This window comes from Triplophysa rosa, linkage group LG19, assembly GCF_024868665.1.
Source record: "Triplophysa rosa linkage group LG19, Trosa_1v2, whole genome shotgun sequence".
In the NCBI taxonomy this organism is placed as follows: domain Eukaryota; kingdom Metazoa; phylum Chordata; class Actinopteri; order Cypriniformes; family Nemacheilidae; genus Triplophysa; species Triplophysa rosa.
Genome location: NC_079908.1, coordinates 4,942,860 through 4,957,602, shown reverse-complemented (window position 1 = coordinate 4,957,602; position 14,743 = coordinate 4,942,860).

Sequence of the window (14,743 nt, the reverse complement as noted above, 5' to 3'; positions counted from 1 at the left end):
TTGATTATATTTTCGACATCATTTCGATCCTGGATGGATTTCAAGAGCATGGTGCCAGGAATTGTCTGCATCCTGTCAGGCTAAGGTTCCACATACAGCGGTAAATGGATCAGACAAGTGTATGTGATTACTTATTTCCATTCACACACACTGAATGAAGTCACAGAAAGTCATTCTATGCTATTTTTACACCAAAAATGATGAAATGATGAGAAAATGAAAATACTTTCATCATTTACTCCCCCTAATGTCGTTGGCTTTGAACGTGAAACGGTATTGGCTCACGCAAGCGACTGCATCTAGCTGTTCTGGTTTATCTTTAAATGGGTGCCGACCTCATGCATTCACTGACACGCAAGGAATCTTCATGTAAAGTTATCGTACGGCTTTTGTGCAAAAAGGTCTTCGAAACGAGTTGTTTGTTATATTTTGTAATGCTTTTGGTCAGTTTGTACAATAAATTATCGTGACTGTACTTTTATTCGCGTGCTGTGTTTTATATGGCTGAGAAGTGGTTAGGGTTAGGTTTAGGGTGAGGTTGGGGTTAGGTGCTACAAAATATTAAAACCATACTGTAAATAATTACGAAATGCTAAGAATTGCACGCATGGAGCATTTAGAAAACCGCAATGCAGTTCCTTGTTTGTCAAAAAACGACGCCAAAGGGGTACCCATTCAAAAGTGATGCTGTGGGGCGCTGACCGAGCGTAAATATGTGACGAGTCGGGAGTGAGAACGGGTTGCAAACACTTGTTAAAGGCGCAGTTCTTCAAAATTAGCGGCCACTAGCGTTGTATTATAGTTTTGCAACGAATCTCTGAGTCATTTGCCCACCCCTCCCTTTCAAATTACGTCGGTGGCCGCAACAGTAAAAAAAGATGTCCTCTACTGAGACAGCGGATAGCAGTGATACAAGCAGGTAAGGCAATATATTAACGTAATTAATCATTTAACATGTATTCTATTGCGAAAGTTACTGTTACAATTCTATAATTAGATATATTTCTTGCATGCTATCTAGTACACGCTGAGAGTAGTGAAGTAACTAAAGTTAGCTAATCATAAATAGCAAAGCTGTTCAAAGCGTTTGATCTGACAGCGAAATAGGCAGTTAGGTGTAAGTTAGTAGACATTTGTCTCCCCCTTTGTAAAGTCAGGAACAACCGGAATACGTACCGCAGGGACAGAAAAACATTATTATTCGGAGGTTATATGGCCATTTGTATAAAATGCTAACGTTACTGTTTCAACAAAACAGTTGTTTGGTAAACATTGAAAAAGTGGAAACATTGAAAATGTTAAATTATCTTACCAGTCTAGCAGAAAACAGGCAACTTCGGCATCGCCTTGAAAACATTTGTCTTGCAACAGTGCCTTCCATCTGGTAATAGATACACCGATGTTTATCCTCGATTTCTGCCGCCGTTTGTCTCTAATTTGTCTGGCAGCATCACGTTTGCACTTCTTTGACAATGGAGATTCACGCTCTGTCGGCTCTTGTGCACAATACGCATGGTCCTCCATTTTATCAAAACTTCTAAGACAGAACAACCAGTTGCTTCAGCTAGACGACAACTACTCCTCCTCCTCTCCGTACTACGACTTACTACTTTGTGCGTCTTCAACTCAGTGATGACGCAAGCTGCGTCTAAAAACACACACGAAGACCAACATATACGAAACGCGCTCTGTAGAGCTGTTTGTCCGTTAGAGCTAACTGTACAAAACATGGCTGCGCAACATAACAAATTCCATGTAGATAGGCCCGCTCCCTGTGTAGATACAACTGGTTTATTCTAAGGTAATAAAAACATAACTTTTCATTACGTAAGGTTTTTATATACACATCTAAAGACACAGTTTTGTATGTTATATTGCATTTCTGTTAATAGATCATACAAAACATCCCGCACTGTACCTTTAAGTAAAGTCGACAGTACTAGAGTTTTTGTATAAAACTTACATTAATGTAGTTACTTGCATTCTTTATGTACTGTGAACAAGGATGGGTTTAGTAAAACTAACAACAGCGACAGTTCATTTTTTTGAGTGAAGCAAACAACACTACATTGACTTCCATTGTATTGATACAAAACCACCGAGATAGTTCTCAAAATATCTTCTGTTGTGTTGCACTGTAGAGTTATACACTGTATATGCTTTAAACAACATGACGGTGAATAAATGATGACATAATTTTTATTTTTGGGAGAACTATCCCTTTAATTATATCATAAAGTAGTGAGTCTTACATTGGCAACCAGCCACCAGTTCCATTTTCTTTACTAATGTACTAATCTAGTATCCTTTACGTTCCATTATTGTGTTAGGTTCGTTAAAATGAAATGACTTGAGGTCATATTCATATTCCTTACCATTGTCCAATTAACCTTTCACAACGAGGCTAACAAATGTGCACGCTGCACAAATAATGATAATAATAATAATACATTTTACCACTCAAAGTGACCGTACATCAGAACATATGTGTCACGGTCCCACCGTCTTGTTTATGAAATTCTAGTCGTGTGGTGGGATCGGGGCAGAGTCCTTGGGTTTTATGTGGGAAGGCCATGAGATGTTTATGTGTTTACCTCTCATGTGTTTTTCCAGTGTCTCGTCTCTGTTCCCGCCATCTCGTTTCCTCGTTACCCTTCCCTGAGTGTTTAATATCCCACACCTGCCCCGTGTAATTATCCCTCGTTTGTCTTCCCTATATATACCCTCTTGTTTCTTTGTCTTGTGTGCATGTATTACGTTCGGTCCGTGTTCTGTGTATGTAGCTGTACCTTTTGTACTCACCGTGTTTTGGATTTTCTGCCGTGAGTCTTTGACGTTGTGTCGTGTTTAGTTTTTGTTGTTATTTTTAGTCCTGCTGTTTTTGCCCCCACGTGGGAAGTTTTTTGTTTACATTTTGATATATTTAGTTGCCTTGTCTGTACCCCATTGTGGGTCTTTGTTTTGTGTTTATTGGTTAAATAGTGTTTTTGTTTAACCCCATAATTCACTGCCTGCCTACGCTTGGGTTCTTCACACCTCGTCGTGACAATATGAGCACGATTTAACAAAGAAGATTAGTGATGGCATTTGCATTGAAGAATAACTTTAAATGGCTTTCCCCATCTCGTCCGACATCCCTCTTTTTCTAATCACACCTGGAGCTACGAGGGGTCAGAGCATTTGATTTATTAATGGTTGTCCCCAATGACACTAAGTTCATTCAATTTGTCCTCCGGTCAGTAATAACTAGAGTCCATTATGACCTCTATGCTGCAATTAAACTGCTGTCTGCTGATACTCTACACACTGTTATGTAGTTGTCAGTAGTAATTACCAGCAATGAAAGACACGCAACAAGTTCTCCGACAACCCGCGATGAGAAGTTGTGTTCAAAGGCGAATACTTTTCCGCGTATTAAATGTCATTAGAATAGCAAAGGAATGATGACGGGTCCATTAGCAAGCTATAGGTGCACGGGTGGGGAAAGCAAATTAATCAAACTCCTCTCTACCGTTTCCATGTTTGCTAAATTGGAAAGAGGAAAGGACCTGCATTTCAAACAGCAACCAGAGCCGTGTTTCGCTTAAGGCTGTTGAAGAGCGAGTGACCTTGGTGCGTTTCATCAAACGTTTCAACTTTGATGTTTTGACTGACATTTACTCCCGTCCCATTTTCAGCAGCTCAGACTTTTAACAATTGGTTAATTGACCAACGCTGAGCTATTTTTAGGCATATTTTATTTTGAAAACTTGATTTTGCCAAATAATATTGCTCTGGCACCCGCTGAATCAATCTTCTTCAAAAAAGGAGCATGACGCATATAATATCACACTTTGCAGAGCATTTCCAAAGGATAATTGCAACTTATTTTCTTAGAAAGTTGTAAAATTTTGACTTTAAGAAGGCAATGAGAAACAAAGTGGCACGAATAGGCCTAATGAAAACTTAATCAGCTCGCATCCTTTCAACAAATGCATCCCAGGTTATTCTATTGCTAAAGGGCTACCACAGTTGCAGTGTTTATGACATACAGTAGAGGTTGAACTGGGAGCTGTCTGGTCTCTATGCATTAAAACATGGTTAAAAATAGGCAGAATCATGAGACATTCTCATGAGCATTTGGCTGGATGTCAAGAGTAGAGTGTGCATTATATATGGTGTCATATAGCTTGTATAACTCTGGCATCTTTACTATCACTATCCACTCTTTAGAGCACAATTCATCCTGTAAGGATTTTTTTTGCAGACTCTCTAGCTGTAGGATTTCGTTCAGTCAAACAAATAGATCACTCTGATAACAAAGGATGGCTTCACCTTGCTAGCTGCAGTTCTTACGAGGAAAAGTTTAATTCACTGTATTTTAGTCGTACAAGTCTAATCTACTTGAATAGGGGAAGACCGATATCTCGTTATCAGTGTTGGGTGTAACTAGTTACCAAGTAATTAGTTACTGTAATTTAATTACTTTTCTCTTGAAAAAGTAAAGTAAGGGATTACTCTTATTTTTTCTGTAATTTAATTACAGTTACTTCTGATGTAATTAAACTAAATACTTTGTGTAACGTGTGTGTGCAGAAGACGAATTGACATCAAAATTCAAAGTCTAACTTTAAAATCCATGCTTTAATGTATAATTCTCACATTTGTAGTTAATAACAATACTTTATGTAGTTTTATATTATTTATATGAATGAATTAAAAGAGCTGTTTCATGTCAATCCTTGAATCACTTAAATAATCAAGGTAGATGTAGGATATAGAAAGTAATGAGTAATAAGTAATTAAATACTTTTTGAAGAGAGTAACTTGTACAGTAATCTAATTACATTATCGAATGTGTAATTGGTAACTAGTAATTAATTACTTTTTCAGAGTAATTTACCCAACACTGCTCGTTATCCATCATTAAAGCGATCAAAATGACTCCAGTTGGTTAATAAAGATCTTCTGAAGTGAAAGGATATGTTTGTGAGTGGAAATGTTTGTGAGGAAAGGAAATCAAACAGATCAGAAAGCTAATTCCAATATGGCAGCGTGTCAAAAACAAAGCTCAGATTTGTTTATTTTCATTCCAAAGCTCAAAATAATGATTGTTTTCTCTCACAAACCCAACATTTAATTTCAGAACACATTTATTACCACAATGGGGTCATTTGGATCACTTTAATGATTAATGTAAGTCAGCCGTGGATTTTGTGTGACGTAGCAAAACAACTGTCAATAATATATGATGTTATATTATTAATATTTATATTTAGCCTATAATATAAAATAGCATATGGACGGTTTTTCATCATTGTTTTTTTTCTACATTTTTGCTGTCACACCATAGGACATCACATTTACGCATGTATTTGTAAACTACCCATGTGCATTGTAGAACTTGCAATTTGCATTGTAGCTCCATATGAGAATATAACATCAAGCTATTTAAATATATTATTAGTTCTATTGTTCTTGTCAGTATTATTATTATTCTTCCCCGTGGGTGTCTATGGTAGCCCTATGAACCGTACGTAGGAAAATGGTGAAAATTGGCACACTCGTAGAGGTCGTACTCATTAGTCACGTGACTAAGTATGGGGTCTCTAGTACTCACTCTATAGCACCACCAACAGATCAAAAATGCACTTTTCAAATGGCTGTAACTTTTGAACCCAGTGATGTACAAAAATTGTACTCAGCACAAGTCATCCACTCGTCAAGCTCATCGCATTCCATGCCTTACACTAAAACTCTGTCCATTACTGTAGTGGCCATCTTGAAAAGTACAGTATTGCATTTTTTGCTATTAGTCCTAGAAATTGTGACCGATTGTCACGAAAATCGGCTGAGACGATCTTTGGACTGAGCCGCATAGAAGAAATGCCCCAGAATGGAGATTTTCGCTGTTGCTCAAAAGTTACGATGCCGCAAACTTATCAAAGTTGACCCAAAAATGGATCTTAGGGCGTATCTCAAACAATTATCGATCTATTGGTATGAAACTTGGTACGCTTCATCGACACCTCGGACTGGGGGTCCTTGCCAAAATAGGGAACAGCGATTGAAGAAGAGTCAGAGATTTGAAAAATTGCTATTTTTGCTCGTAACTTTTGAAATGTTTGTCATAAAACCGAGATGTCGCTGTCAACGGATTCCTCGTGTCATGGCGGATAGTACGATTACAATTCTGTCACGATTGGATGATCGGCCAGTCTGCAATTTTGAAATTTGTCATCAATCGCGATTTCTTTTGAACCGTATGTTATATCAGCACCAAATTTGACACGCGTCACCAACTTATAGTTCCAATACACGGAAGTTTCAAGACAGTGCCACCTAGCGTTCATGAGGTGAGTGGCACACCTGATAAATTACAAGTCTCGGGTGCAAGAGGTCGCTGGTTTGAACCTCATGATGCGCATTTACACATTTAAATTTGCAAGTATGTGCACAAATAGTGCAAGTATGTAAATTTTAGTAATGAAATGTGCGATGTATGTAGTGCAACTTAAACATGTAAATATATACAAACAGAAACAAGGTAAGTACAAAATTACATTCTTTCTTTCATTGTCACTTCAAACATCTGTTCCTCCTATACACTGTGTTTCTGCTACTTTTGCTCTACGCTCTTGATTCAGCCCCTTCGGGATTGGCACATGTCAATGTTTGAACCTATGAAAGCTCTCCTCGGGATTCTGGGTCAAGCATGCCAACTGAATGGCACGCCTGATAAATCGCAAGTCTCGGTTGCAAGAGGTCGCTAGTTCGGACCTTGTGTTGTGCGTTTACTCCTTTCAATTTGCAAAAATAGTGCAAGTATGTAAACAAATTAAATGTAATGTCATTTTAGTAATGAAATAAAATAAAGTGCGATGTATGTAGTGCAACTTAAAGCGGTTTATAATACATGTAAATATATACAAACAGAAACAAGGTAAGTACAAAATGGCATTTCTTTCATTGTCTCCTGTACACTATATTTCTGTTACTTTTGCTCTACTGTCTCATTTCAGTCATGTCAGGGATGGCAGGCAGAGTGTGTCATGTCAACTGAGTGGCTCTTCAAGAAAAACACACGTCTCGAGACTGCAAGATCGTGGGTTCGAATCTCAAGAGACACACGAGGTGCTTGTATATATGAAGTGCACATTGTGATCACGTTCTCAGCTGTTGTTTAAACATATCCGTGTTTCTCTCATTGCTGCAACTTTGGTTATTGTTTCATATCGCTACTTACACCTCTATCAGCTTTGCTCAGCAGTCCGGTTGTGGAGTCTTTGCATGCTGTGGCCGTATTCCATACTTTTATGTAAATTGTGCGGTTTTTGTTGTCACCTATTCTTCTCGACCTGTGTGGGCATGCTGTGGGTATGCTGGGGGAAGTGTGGGCTGTGTGTGGGCATGTGGGGGAAGTGTGGACTGGGTGCGGTGGGTACGCTGGGAAAAGTGTGGGCTTGGCCCCGGTGGTGCTGCTTGCAGCTCTTGTTATAATTATTATTAATGTTCGTTCGTGATCAAGAAAGGAATGAATCTGAAACTAGTTTAGTGGCTAGTTTATATGAATTCATACAAAAACGTATGATTGTTAGAAAAAAATTCATATGAATAAGTGAAATACCTTTGGGAATGCACGAGAGTGAGTATTAATGAAAGAATTTTCATTTTGCGAAACTAAATGTTCTCAAAGGGTACAAAATTTTTTTTTTGTATAATTAGACGTGGCATTAACTATAGCAAAGATTAGAAGTATTTTTTTTTCAAGCTGTTCCATACTGCACATGTACACAGGTTGCAAAGAGCCACTACCCCAGAGAGCATGATTGGCTCTTTTTACTACAAGGGCACTTTCCCACGTTCAATGCTTTCACTTTTCCTTGATGTTTGAATCTGACATATTACCCGGCCGTGCTTTTTTTTGGCAAGGTCAAGGAGTATAGGTAGTTTAGATGGTTAGGTTTAGGTTGGGTAAGGGTTTTGTAAGACTCGAAACACCAAGGATTTAGTCAAAATCAACAAGCCAAACCCACGGATCTGACTCGAAACACCAAGGGCCCTATTTTAACGATCTGTAAGCACATGGTCTAAAGCGCATGGTCTAAAGTTCAAGTCGGAACTGCACTTAGGGCGTGTTTGAATCCACTTTTGCTAGTTTAAGGACAGGAGAATGGTCGGCGCACCAGGCGCATGGTCTAAAAGGGTTGACCCTGTTCTCTTAATGAGTCATGGGTGTGTTTTGGGCAAAACGTGAAGTAAACCAATCTCTCATTCCCTTTAAGAGCCAGTTGCGCTCGCGCCATGGCGGGTTCGCTATTTACATGGCGAAATTTGCAAGAGCAAAGACCGGACGCTTCTCCAGAGAGGAAGTACGCATCTTCTCATCTACAGGGCAAGCCGGATTTTTCATCTTTATGTACACAATAATAATCTTTTACATTGTAATCCATTTATTTTTCATATTTGGCATGTTTGTGTGCTGCTGCGCGTTCCTCTGTGTGTAATAAGCAGAATGTACGTGCGCTGTGCACCCGCCAATAGGCACATATTACTAACGAGCTCTATGGGGCGGGTTCCCGGACAGGGATTAGTTTAAAACAGGACTAGGCTTTGGTTAAATATGGATATTTAAGCAGTTTTAAAAAACATACTTTACAAAAAACATTACTGGTGGGCATCTTGTGACAAAACAATCACACAGGTATATTTTAAGATGTCAGTGCAAGTTGTTTTTGATTAAGACACCTCTAAAATGTAATTTAAGTTAGTCTGGGACTAGTCTTAAGCCCTGTCCGGGAAGCCGCCCCTATAAATAAATGAAAAATATTGCGCTGTTGACTTTAGACCAGGTTTCAGTCGGCCAATGGCGCAGTCTATTTCAGTTGCCTAGCAACACGCCAACAATGCGCCTTAACACACATCGTTTTCAGACCAGCAAGCCTATAGGCGCACAAATGGGCGCAAATGCATTTGCTATTTAAAAAACGTGGCGCAGGACGTGATAATGAAAACTGCGTTGAGCTGAAACTAGCAAAAAACACTTTGCGTCGCACCTGGTGCCGCATTGCGCCAAGTGTATGATAGAGCCCCAAGGGTTTAGTGAGAGACCATGTTCACAGTAATACAACAGCACAGTTCTGTCTACAGTATAGCCTTTGATTAAAGCTCTCATCTTGGTTAGAAACCTTTGACATTTTTTTGCAGAATCTGTCTTGTTCAATCACTTGAGCTATAAATGCCATGTGACTAATCACACTTGAGCCACAAACAAAATCATGCCATAATAAAGGTGATTGAACAACAAGAACATGCACGGTCCCAAACCGCTCACCATACAGTATTTACAGTATTTAGAGATAAACAGCATGTAATTGCAGGATGTATTTAGTCGGAACACATCATTTTTAAAGGCTGTCAATGAATAAGATGCATTTTAGGAAGCAAATGATGCAGTTATGCCATCTACAAGCATAAGCTAACACAAGTCGCTTTGGATTAAAGTGTCTTCCAAATGCTTTAAATAGCATATATAGAGTATCTATGGTTCTCTTTCAAGTACCATAAACAAAAAAGGCATCTGCAGATTCTAGAAGTTTAAAAAGTATCAACTTTAAAGCTGTGGTGTTTTTGAAACATGGGCAGAAGTGTCACCCGGGTCACCGCTGAAGTTTTGAACTGTGGAATGATAAAGCCTTTGATCCCTTAGCTAGTATGTAACACCTCATGCAGAACGCTTAAGCCATTGGGGTGAAACATGAACATAATATTTTGCCTTATCCAAAACCAAGGGTGTGTTCAGAATAAAATAAGTCGCACGTGGTTTATTGAATACCAGTATGCACAGTGTGTAGACAGCATGCTGCCTACAATGTTCATCTATACAGAATACGTCTTTAAATTGACATTTACTTTTACAAATTCTGCATCATTTTAACCCATGGTTGGTTAAAATATGGACAAACACAAGAGTTGGATATAAATTAACCTTAAATGTCCACATTTGACAGAACCGTGGGTTAAATCAACCCAGCACAGGTTCATTTAAACGCTTTGGGTTTGTCTCTATTTTACCCAACAATGGCTTGAAACCCAGCATTTTGAGAGAGAAGAATTTCAATATCTTTGAATATCCCAATGTATTATGTTTATGTTAGCCTTTTCAACACGCCTTACATGGACAGTAAAAGATAGATTATGAAACAATGTAGACGAGCAGAATAATGGGACCATGAAATGTCACAGAAAAAATGACTTGAACCTGTAACACCCACATGAGCACATCAGCCCAACAAGATACAGCATTGTAGGCCATAGCTCTGACTGAGATTAAATAGAAGGTTATGGTAAAGTAATTGCCCTATCCTAAAAATCATGAAAATGTGAGTTCTTAAATCAGAGTTGTAACCAGAATATATAATGCCTCCAAACCCGCAGTGAGGGCAGGAAAGCAGCTGTCTCAGCTGAGGCTTGTTAAAGCACCGCTAGTGAGCTGCCACCCTTCTCGGCATGTAGCATCTGCTAGAAAACCATAACACAAGCACCTGATCAGCTTCTCAATCCACCTCAAAATAACTCCCTGCCCACACACTTCTAACTTGAAAGGGAACTTGTATGTGCGCGAGTTGCAGGTTTCTTACAGTCTGTGTTTTATGCTTTGCAGCATATAAACTACTTAAATTTAGGGATGCACCGATATGTAAATTTTGGCCGATAACCGATAATTATTTAACATTGGAAGCCGATAATCGATATATTGGCCGATCCACAGTATTTAAATATTAATATTACATCTTCTGAGACTGAAACAAAAGGCAAAAAGTGGACAGCTGCTTTTATTTGAACACAATCACTGCAAAAAACAAGGTAACCATTAGTTCTATTTTTCCCAGAAAATCATGTACCAAGCCTACTTTACACTAATTAAAGATTCTTTAACTTTTAAACTTTTCTGGTATATTTATTTAATAAACAAATTATAGATGTTCTTCCAGAGCAACCCAGTAAAAATGTTTTTAATAGCCACAAGTCTAACATGTGTCAAGACAGAAAGCATTCAGACAGCAATCGGCTTTATAAAAATATGCTTTTTTGTTTGTATAATTTACACATTCATAAATATCTACACTGTACCTACATTAACAATGTTTTGCTAATAGCAGTAAGTGAATGATCATGACAGAACGACAGTATTGTACTGGGTTTTAACTGTAAGTTGTGCAGTTGAAGTGGTTTAACCAGAGGAAATGATTCATAATTTATCGGCCTAAATTTTATTATCGGCCGATACGATAACACTCAAAATGACCATTTGTCGGCCGATACCGATATGGATAATTTATAGTGCATCCCTACTTAAACTATCTGTACAATGTATAGCAGTGTCTTCTGTTCTTAATTATTATTATCAACATTACCAACACAAACCAAACATAGCGGTGAATATGTAACGCAATTATATATTTTAAGGCAATATGCTAAATGTAATAGTAATGCAAGTATAGTAAATGGAGGTTTCTGTTTGAGGATTGTGTTTTTCAAAATTCAAGAAAAGTTTAACAATTACGAAAGTGCCAGGCTGTGGGTTATATTTAAAAACCAATACATGCAAAATATGAAACTACAACCATTTAAAACACACATGGAACAGAAATGTCCATTTAAGCTTTCATCTTGCAAATTTAAAATGACTCGAATCGCATTTTATTCAGAATCATTCATTGTCTCATTCTTTTATAATGCAAGGCAAGCCAATACATTTAAGAAGACACTGCCCTCTACTGTCAAATTTATTACAAGGTAAAGACTTCACCCAAAATAAAAAAATCTGTCATCATTTGATCACCCTTATGTCGTTCAAAACCTGTATATGTGAAACACAAAATAAGATATTTTGAGAAATGTCTCCGTGGTTTTGTGTTCATACAATGGAAGTCGATAGGGGCCAAGGTTGTTTGGTTACCAACATTCTTCAAAATATCTTATTTTGTGTTCTGTAGAAGAAAGAAAGTCATACAGTGTTGAAATGACAAGAGGCTGTGTAAATGAAGCATTGAAGTATTACAACACAATAAGCAACGAGAATCCTTCATTGTTTATTTCAGCATAATGAGGAAAATGAAATCAGCAGTTTACACTGTGGCGTAAATGGTTGCAATCACGTATAGACATTGAATTTCAACACAGGACACAAAGTGAATGTTTGTAAAGCAACTGCCAGTTCAATGTTTTTTACTGTGATAGCTGAACAAGAATTGAAATTGAGCATCTGGCAAAATGGAAAAATAAAATAAAAAATGATATCCATATATTGGTAATAATGATGATATAGTAATAATGAAATATTAATAATAAATCAAAAGTCACTGCTGCTTATGCATTTGTACATCCAGTTCTGAAAAAATGTGATACACAGACGAATGAACATCAACTGTCGATCAATGCTCATATTTTTCATGGGCACCATGACTTCGTCTTGGAGACACTGATCTCCGAGCTTGCAAAATAACACAAGGGAAAGAGAAATCACCACATGTCACAGATATCATTAAGTCACAGGGCCAAATTTTCATCATTTACATTTACGCATTTAGCAGATGCTGTCATCCAAAGCTACTTACAATGCATTTCATCAGTTTCATAAATGTGTTCCCTGGAAATCAAACCTATAACCTAATTAATACCATACACGAGACAATCAGCTCACCGAATACTGAAGGAGAAACCTGATGTTGTGTTGCAGAAGTCTAAGAGCAGATGCAGCATCTTGATCTGTGGTTTCTACTGAAAGTAGTGTCTTCAAAAGCTCCTGAGCAATGAACTCTTTACATTTGCACATCTGAAAGCAAAAAGGTGCTATTTACATGTGTGGCATCTTAAACAACATCAATCCACCCCAAACTCAAAACTCACCTCTTTGCTTTGAATACGACTATTCGGTACGTATATCATGTTCAGGTCCTATAAATGAGACATAAAACGCCTGTTACAGCAACATTTTGAGACTAGATGTTTCCTAAAAATCACTGATTCAGAGGCTTTTCTAAAATAAGATCATAATAAAATGCAGCAGTGTGTATAAAGCAGAAGACATGTAACTTACAATTGTGAGGAGATGGGTGTAACCTGTGAGGTCTCTGAGGTGATAAAGTGCCTCCTGTATGGTGTCATCCCCTCTAACTGTGTGCTGCAATGCTAAGCAGAAAAAACAAAACAGCTTTGTATGGCTTAAACATTTTCTTGTACATTCGAATAAATTGCAGGATTCATGTTAAACAAAACAAAAATGGGAAGAACTTAATGAATAACGATAGCATTGTCTTTGTGTACAAGTACATCATGATGTTTAACATTATTGTTTGGTCACATACTGTGTAACCCAACTAGTTACTTGTTTATATTTTATTGGCAGGGAAAATGTGCCACTTCGTGGACAGACTTGATATAACAACGAAACTAAATGGACAACTTGTAGGCTGGTCAAATGATAAACAAGCACATGTGATAAATGTTCGCATTCTTTTCTTAAATAACATATTTGCAGAAAAGTTGTTTGCATTCACAGAATTGTGTTGTTTTAAATTATTATCCCTCTAAAAAATGTGATTTATCTACTTACAGACCAGAAACAGCATGAGGGAAAGTCGTGCAGGGATAAGCGATCGTGGGTGAATATTTATCAGCTTTCTTCCACCCTGAGCTCTTTAAACTGGTGATGAGTGAATATATTTGATCTCTCGCAGGACCAAAGTTTTGATGTTGTCACAGGAGAATGCATTGACACTGGCAAGATCGCAGCATTGCTTTGCAAAAGCCTGTAACGTTAGGTCTTTGAGTCGAGGTAGTCATTATACGGTTTATGCATCTATTTGCAGCTCTCGTGAGATGCTGAACGTCAACTCATGAGCCACGAGAGAAATGCACAGTTTCATTAACGCCTCGAGCGCAACAGTGCAACTAGCAACTACTGTATACTGACCGAGCATAGATTTAAATAACTAGATGCCGCACTCAAGCGCTCCAGGCACGTAGACGTGTCCGCCATCTTGGAAAGGTCCACTGACGTCGGTAATTGTTTGCTAGAATGGCCAGACACTGAGCGCGCAACCATGGCTATGAAAACCACGGGGATTTAAATTCCCGAAAATGGGAAAACCTTTCGCTGTTGTCACGTGTTACTGTAGCAGATTTAATGTTTAAGTTTACACAACAATAAACATGTTTTTATAATCATACACAGTCAGCTTGTTCTTGAGTGTTAACGACCGTCTAACACTGTTCCAATATGGCTGACGACCTGCGGCCCACAGAAACAGGGGCATCTAGTTTCTATATCTATGTGACAGAGGGTCAATGACCCGGAAGTATTTTTGTAAATATATAATTTGGGATATAAAATACATTTTATTCCGTTAAATGAGAACAAAGCATTACAATTTTCCAACAAATAACAGAAAATATTATTGATCACAACACATATTGTACTTAACGTTTTTAAAAATAATACCTTTAGTACTGCAAAGTGTACTGCTTGTCGCTAGGGGACGTCCGAATAATTTCAGACGCATTTGCGGGACTAACGCAAATAAATAAATACAATTTTATCAGATTATTTTAGCCAGTTAAATAAAAATATGCTATCACAAACGCCATAATTACCACGCTGGCTTTTATGAGGTTAATACAAATTCCATTAATGTTGACGTTCTGTTGCATCGAAGTGCATTGCGGGACATGTAGTTGCTAGTTACGTTTTCGTGAATAC